Source organism: Motacilla alba, chromosome 1, assembly GCF_015832195.1.
Source record: "Motacilla alba alba isolate MOTALB_02 chromosome 1, Motacilla_alba_V1.0_pri, whole genome shotgun sequence".
In the NCBI taxonomy this organism is placed as follows: domain Eukaryota; kingdom Metazoa; phylum Chordata; class Aves; order Passeriformes; family Motacillidae; genus Motacilla; species Motacilla alba.
The window spans coordinates 30,772,573-30,780,330 of record NC_052016.1 but is presented as its reverse complement, the minus strand read 5'-3'; positions in this window follow the sequence as shown (position 1 = coordinate 30,780,330).

The window sequence follows — 7,758 nt, the reverse complement described above, 5'->3', positions numbered from 1 at the left end:
TATGCTTATATTGAGGGCCACATTTTGCAGTTTTCTAGGAAGCAGAGCAGAGAGCCAGAATCAGCATCCCTAAATTCCAAAATGACTGTAGAGATATTCCAGTACCTCAGGAAGCTCTATCCTCCATAGCGTCCCAAGAAACAACAAATAAATGCTACCACGGCCTAGTGGAGGCTCACTCCTGACATCCTTTTTCAAGGAAGAAATTTAAGAAGGCAGAATTCTCTTGTATGACTTTCCTTGTCTCCCAGTTGTCTCAACACATTTTTGTTCTTCCTGACAGAAAAAAAAAAATCACTGACCCATCTGTCAGTGCCATCTCTGCTCCAGTGAGCTGCTTCATGCATTTGTTCACAGAGGGCTGAATAATGGATCAGCGCCAAAGTCCTAATCAAGAGAAAAGCTACTAGTAGTTACAGCTCCTCAGCATTATACATGTTTCTGAGTGTGACTGATTAAGACTGTTGTTTGGAACAGGGGAACTGTGTCAGAGGTGCCACATCCCATAAATTAGTTTAAGCTGAGGTAATGTATGCGCCAACATACAGCAATACGTCTGCTAGCTCAACAAGTTTGGCAAGCAAATGTCTGGGAAAACAAGACCATTTTCAGGCACTTAATCCAGCTAAGACAGAGTGGCACAACTGAGGAGACCCTTACAGGAAAAAACTTTGTATTTTATTTATTTTTTAAGGGGAAAGAAAATATCTTAGAAAAAAATGCCCGTTAAGTTAGACAGGAAGAACAGTCTAGTTCTCAAAGCAAGGCATGTGCCGCTAGGGACTCGGGAGTTTTAATCCGTCCCCTCTGCAACCTCTGTAGTGGTCTACAGAAAAGTCATTTAATTCTAGTCCAGACAGTGAACTTTGTATGCTGCTGAGCAGATTAGTCATACAAGTGTGTTCCTTTCTGTGGGACTACTCATGTGAGGAAGTTTTCAATGGGGAGAGGTGGAGCAAATCTGGCCCTCTGTATGGAGTCACACAGAGGGAGAAAAAGCTACCACAAGTTTTAATTGGTCTGACCTCCTTGGAGGAAAAACTATCTACATTAATGCTGGAAAAAAATCTAAGAAAATTAAGGGACCTTTCTGATAGGAAGATCGGTTAATCAGAACAGCAGTCTTTTAAGTAACAGAAGCTTTGTTGACTGTTTCAAATACAATTAACTGGACTAAGGAATTGCAAATGCAAGGAATCAAATAAACACATTTCACCAGAAATATTGAGAAAAAGAGTGGGTAGGACTTTTGTGTTTGTAGCACCCATCACTTCTTACAGCAGGTGACTGAGACACCATACTTGCTGGCAATGCAGCCAGAGGAATAAACCCGACCAAAAGTCACCTAGAAATGTCATTTTTCTTTTAAACCAGGGTTGGAGTGTAGTTTTGTAGGCTTGTGGTACCTCAAATAGAACTAGACCCTCTCAAAATTTACTTTAGTTATTTAGCAAGGGGAGGTAATATTTTCTGTGCCTAAAGCTCTGTTCCACTGAATCTTTTCCAGCAACTGACTGTTGTGAGTCAGGTGCAAGAAGTTAACAAATTATTAGTGATCTGAACTGAAACGGAACAGGAACTATTTCGGTTCCAGATTAACCTGAACTGGAAAGGAGGTGCAAAAGCAACTTGCTTGACCTCCTGATGTGACAACATCTTTGCTGATGCTACAATTTCCTAATCACATTGATATACCTGAGGAGAAATCTGATGTGAAGCAATCATAGGAAACCATGTTTTATTCAGAATTTATAATCTTTCTGTTGCTGTCAGTAGATTATCTGTGTCTTCACTACTTGTCTTTCTTGCAAAGGATCCCCAAATTAAACATTGTGAATCCAGGAAGACAGTGTTTTGTTCTTCTGTAAGAAAAGTAAGATACCATACAGAGAATTCAAAGCAGGTTGGGAAGTAGGATGTGGGAATCCTAGTGTCAAACTAATCTTCTGCCCTACCCTACCTTTACAGTTCAGTAAAGTGCTGGTGTTCTAGGTACTTGTAAAAGACCTGCAATGTTGTCCTCCTTAAGGAGCACAACAGGCAGGTCCTGAGTAATTCAGCCTTCAAGAACACTGTTTTCAAGAGCATATCTTCCTCAGCCGGGCAATACTCAGCTGTATTTTGTGCCATGTACAGGTAGAGGTTCAATTCTTTCTTCTTCCCTGACCCCTCAGATTATGAATATTACATAGATTTTCTGGATTGTGATTTCTCAGTAGTTTAGACCTGAGCTGGGCTGCAAAAATGTGTTTTTTGTGCCAGAACAGGAAAGTGTGTGAGTGAAACACTACATGGCTCTGCATCCCAGTTATACCTTGCATAAGACTGATGTTACTGTGGTATTACCAGGCCTTGATTATGACACCTGGATGACTCACTACCAATATTCTCATAGAGAAGTTGGGGAGAAGAACATGTGAAACTCGTCAATTAATTCATTGCTTTGTGCTGTGGACGATAAAAGCTGTTAGCTCACTTAGAAGTTAAGTGTACTGGAGGGCATGTATCGTAGTTTATTCATTCTTTCCATACCAGAGAGGCCTCTGTCTGAGCAGAGCTTAGTCCGTTTTCCATCTGGAAATATTCCCCTTTTAGAAGCCCATGACCTGGGAGGGTGGTTGTTCTCATTTGGGAGGAAAGAAAACCTCCATGAATTCCAAGGACTTAGTGTCACTGATTGTGTTACATTATCCAGAATCAAAGAGCTTAATGACCACTTACACTAAAGCCTTTAGCAGTGCTCAGGCAGAAAATTGTACTGTCTCCTGTTCTCATGTTCCTGCAGTCTTACATTTTCAAGAGCTTTAAAGTGCCTGGGAGAGGCAGAAGGGCACAAAGATGATGCAGTTTTTAAAAGCCTGTGTACAAAGGATAGCAGAGAAAGCCTCAACCCAGGTTCAGGCCTTGCCCCTAGAGAGTTATGTTGGCACTGTCCAGGTACCAAAACTACTTCAGAAACAGTTTAATGTGGAAATCTAGTTGGGCTAATTGACCTTGCTGAGAAGATGAAACACTTTCATACATGGGACTGGCTCACATTTCTCTCCAAAATACTATTCTTGAGGCATGCTTGTGCATCATGTGGCAGAAATTATATTGGGTTATTCAGTCCAAACTCAGATGGGGCATGAGGGACCTCATACCTTGTAAATATTAAGTCATAGAAAGACCACACATCCATCCAGCATATTCAGATATGCAGCATGTAATTAACACGTTACAGGAGACTGAGACTTACAAATGGAAAGGCAATTGCTGGACAGCCTGAAGAACAGGACTGTGCTTAGCAGTCAGAAGTGTTAGGCCTGCTTGGAATTTGTAAAGGAAAACGAGTTAAAGTAGAGGGCAACAACTGTGTGTTTTGTGCAGCACTTGGCTGTGCTGCCAGTGAAAGGAAAAACAGACTCAAGTTCATAAGCACTTCATGATCCCTTGCTTTGTTTTCCCTTCCCTCACCCTAACACCTTTCAAACTACCTTATTAATATAAACCACTCATTCATTACACAGAGGTTTAGTATTTGCAGGAGTTTTAGGGAGGAGTAATGGTTACACAATGGCATCTACAGCTGTTCTACATTTATTTATGCAGCAGTGTTTTCAAGTCTCTTGCCCAAAATCCAAACAGACGCCCTCTCAGGGAATGCAGTGTCTAAAGAATGCACACATGCAAGGCTGTCTGAAATTTTAAGTGCAGAAAGATCAGGAAGTTCAGACTGAAGGTTCGCAGAGCAGCTCTAACTCCTTCTCCCTGGGTGTATCACGTTGTTATAATAGGGTCTTTCATTACATAATCATGCAGGATGGGCAGCTCAGCTTGCTGTTTGACATGTAGAACCATCTTACACACTGCAAAGGGCTTCAACTCCTTTGCTGTCACCTCAAAAGAACTTCTTTATTATCTTTAATACTTCTTTACTACCTTTTGGAATCATTAGGAGTGCTAATAATGTTCTGAAAACCTTAAGAATTAGTTACAAGGGAGCCTGCACGTTTAAAGTAAGGACATAAATTCAACAAGGTGCTAAGTACATTCATATCTTGAAGAACAGTGGCGGACTCATTGTTTAATGCACTCAGTTGAGGTACATCTTTTAACAGTGCTCAGGTGAGTAAGAGGACCCCACATATGAAGGAGGGGATTGATTCCAAGTTGTCCTAATGGATGCACTGCTGTACAGAAGTCAATAAAATAGTTTGTCATGAATCACTTTTAGAGCTGACAAAATAATGTCAACAACTATTTTAAAAATGAGTTTGATGAGTTCATGAAGAGTGAAAAACTAGGGGATAACATAAAAACCCCCAGATTTAGAGAGTCTGCAAATCTTACCCATCACTATGGGCCTCTTTTTTCCTCTATACTCATTTGGTTTATGCATCAGTGACCCAGTTCTATAACAGCAGTTCAGGTGTTACTGCCATGTCCCAGCAATTCTGGATTAGTCACCAGGGCTGATGCTTTGTAAGAGAATTCAAAAGCTCTCATAAAAATGTGAATCATTTTATGTTGTACACCAAACAAAGCAAGCTTCTGCCTCTGCAGACAGCTTCAGTGGGTCTGACTGATTCACCTGGCATGTACAGAATGTACAGAATAATTATAGAAAGGCTTGAGTGCGAAAAAGATGCTTTGTTTTTCCACATGGTTAATGTATGTGCTCATCTGGGAAAGCACTCTGCCTCAGCTTAAAATATGCCAAAGAGGCCAGAGCATTAAAAACAACAAAAATACAATGAAAAGGGATACTCTCCATATCAGTGTCAGTGGGTAAGCCATCAGCTTTGATAAAAGCAAATCCCTGATCTTGAGTGGAACTTAACACAGTTTTGTTCCAGATTCAGATGTTGAACCTTTTCTTCCCCATGCGAATGTAACAGTGCTTTGATCAAGCATGAATTGTAAATGCAATACAATGGATGTAAAGCCAGATTGGATCTAATTACAAACTTCCCACATCCTCTCCTAGCTGTGGAGTGTTCAGGTACTGGCTTTACCTCTCCTCTCCCATCTCTCAGTGCTAAAATGTCTTGTCCTCAAAGACATTCCAGCACAAAAGAAAATAAGATAAACTGAATCAGAGGGAATGTTAGTCTACTACAGAATGATATACTAATTTTACAGTACACTACATCTCAAGCACTAAGCCAGGATTAATTTATAATAGTTGCTGATTAAAAAAGTGAGAAGGACCAGACCTTACATTGCACAAAACAAGTGAACAAATGACTGATGCCAGCCAGATGCTGGAGCAAGTGTCTACCTCTCCCATTAACATATGCTGCCTCAGACTTTCCAGGAAGCCTTCTCTAATGGCACTGCTATGGCAAAACAAATGCTTGGTTTATTCAGTCACCAACACCATACTCCTAGGATCTGTGGGGCGCATTCCTTACCTTCAGGATTCCTTGCAATATTTTCAGCAGTTAAGCACTGCATCATGAAGAATTTGTAGGCAGAGCTAAGATTCCAGATTTATGTTTGCATGTAACGATGTGATTCTGCCCAAAGCAGTATGTGCTTAATCCTAGCCCAGCTGCTTCATTGCATCTCATTTACCAGAAATCAGTGTTGAGGAAAATTTAGTTTCAAGATAATATGCAACAAATATATGTTGCATATTGCTCATTGTACGTGTTGCAAAGGGATGTCAACCTTTTGACTGGATGTGTCATAGTCTCTCCTTTGCTGAAGGCTTTGAGTCAGGAAGATTTTCTTGAAGGTAAGTGCTAGCTAGTAGAGTTAAGAATTATTGTGAGATAAGACAAGTAATGACCATAGAATTTTTTCTCTGCAAAACATCTGTTTACATAGATAGCAACTCACTGGTTGCACAGAATCCTGAGACTCTACAAAGGTCCACACAAACCTACATATTCCCACAAAAATACTGTATATACCAGTGTGACAGCTATTGATGAAGCATTTGTGTGCAGGATATTGGGGAAAATATTGATCAAACATCTTTGTTCTGACTAGATTGCTGTGATTAAATTTTACCTTTTTAATGATACTTTATTCCCTAACTCACTTAGGCCAACAGGCCATTTTAGCAATCCAGAAAAGTCACAAAATGTGATTAGAACTTGGTACAATAGAAATGTCCTTTATTTCCAGAAGAAAGAAGGGGAAAAGGAGAAGGGGGAAAAGAGAAATTCAGTGAGTTGGTAGAAGTGTCTCTTGGTTGAATTACTGAAGTATGATATAATGCACCTTGGCTCTCCCTCCCAATTTGGGAGCAGTTCAGGCTGCTGTTCCAGCCTGCAAATATGCAGGGCAGGTACCATGAAGGCATACCTGAGCTTATACCCAGGGAGAGGTTTTGGCTGAGGTCAGGGCTATGATACAGACTCCACTGCAGTGTTTCCTTGTTAATCAGGGTAAATCAATCGTGGTGATTGGAGCTGTGGAACAGCAATCAGGTCCAGATTATAACTCAGAAAAGGTGAAAGCCTGTCTACTTCTTCCTGGCTTTCCTTTCCCAAGCAATTTTAAATATACATTAAAATAAACACCAAAAGCGAACACTTTGTCTGTAAAGCCTGTCTAACCACCACTTGGTAAGGCAGGGGCCTGTATCACCTTGGCCAGGAGCCTTCTTTGACAGATCCCATTTTTATTCACACGAATATTCCAGGGTTCTGTAGTTAAATCCATAATAATTCAGGGGGAGTTTTTCCAGTGGTTACATTAGGATTCGCACTGAGGAGTAAGTGCATTCCTTTTAAGTTTTGTTTAACACTAGTTTAACAGCTTTCCATATGTTCCTTCCCCACTATGAGAGCTGCACAGAAGCAGTGTAAATCCATCTCAATGCTACTGTAAGTCTAGCTTTAGGCTTCAGTCATCTATAGATTGCACAGCGTGCCTTGTTGCAGAACAAGCTGCAGTTAGAGCTGTTAGTGCTTGTTTTGAAACAGGTGTTCACTACAGTAACAGGGAGTACAAAACAATCAAAGATAATTCGGGACTAACCAAGTTTTGGTTATCACAGATTAGAGAAGACTCCCTATGTTAGTAGTAATTCCTCTCATCCCTCCTTCCTTTTGATAAAATGTTCCTGTAATCTATTTTTTCATGGTGCTTCTGAAAACAACTGGGTGTTTCCAATGTTTCCACTTTTCCAATGGAGCATGGTTAAGAGACTTGGCTGCAGGAAACCTTCATCACCTTGGCCTTTGGCTAAATGAACAGCATTGAGAAGCTGACTCAGGCATTAGCCTTTTCAGACAATAAAGATAATATGCTGTCAGAAACTAGAAGCTCTGAAGGAGCAAATAAAAGAGAAAAAAGCCATCAAGGCTGGATAACAGACACACCAAAAGTCTTGATGGGACCAAAGGACAGAATGGATGAACTGCAAATGAAACAATGGGCTTCTTTTATGCATGAAAATTTCTGTGATGGATGACTAGAAGACTTGAGTATTGCATTACCTACTCATTTCCTAAGACTTAAAAATGTGTTTATTATGTCAGAATGAGAAATAATGCATTGAACTTTATAGAAGCATTATATGAATCAATGGCACACATTTGCCTGTAATACTGTATTCACCTCTAAAAGAGCCACAGAGGACTTACCAGAGTTAAGTAACAAATGTGACTAGGAGCAGTAAGTTTTTGTACAGGGGAGACTGAGGCTATTGAGGCCAGAATTAAGATGCTTAAGAAAAACCAGGAAATTATCCAAAACCATTACATTATTACTGAATACTGGATAACTGCCACAGAGGCTGTGTAAATCTGTAGCATCAGT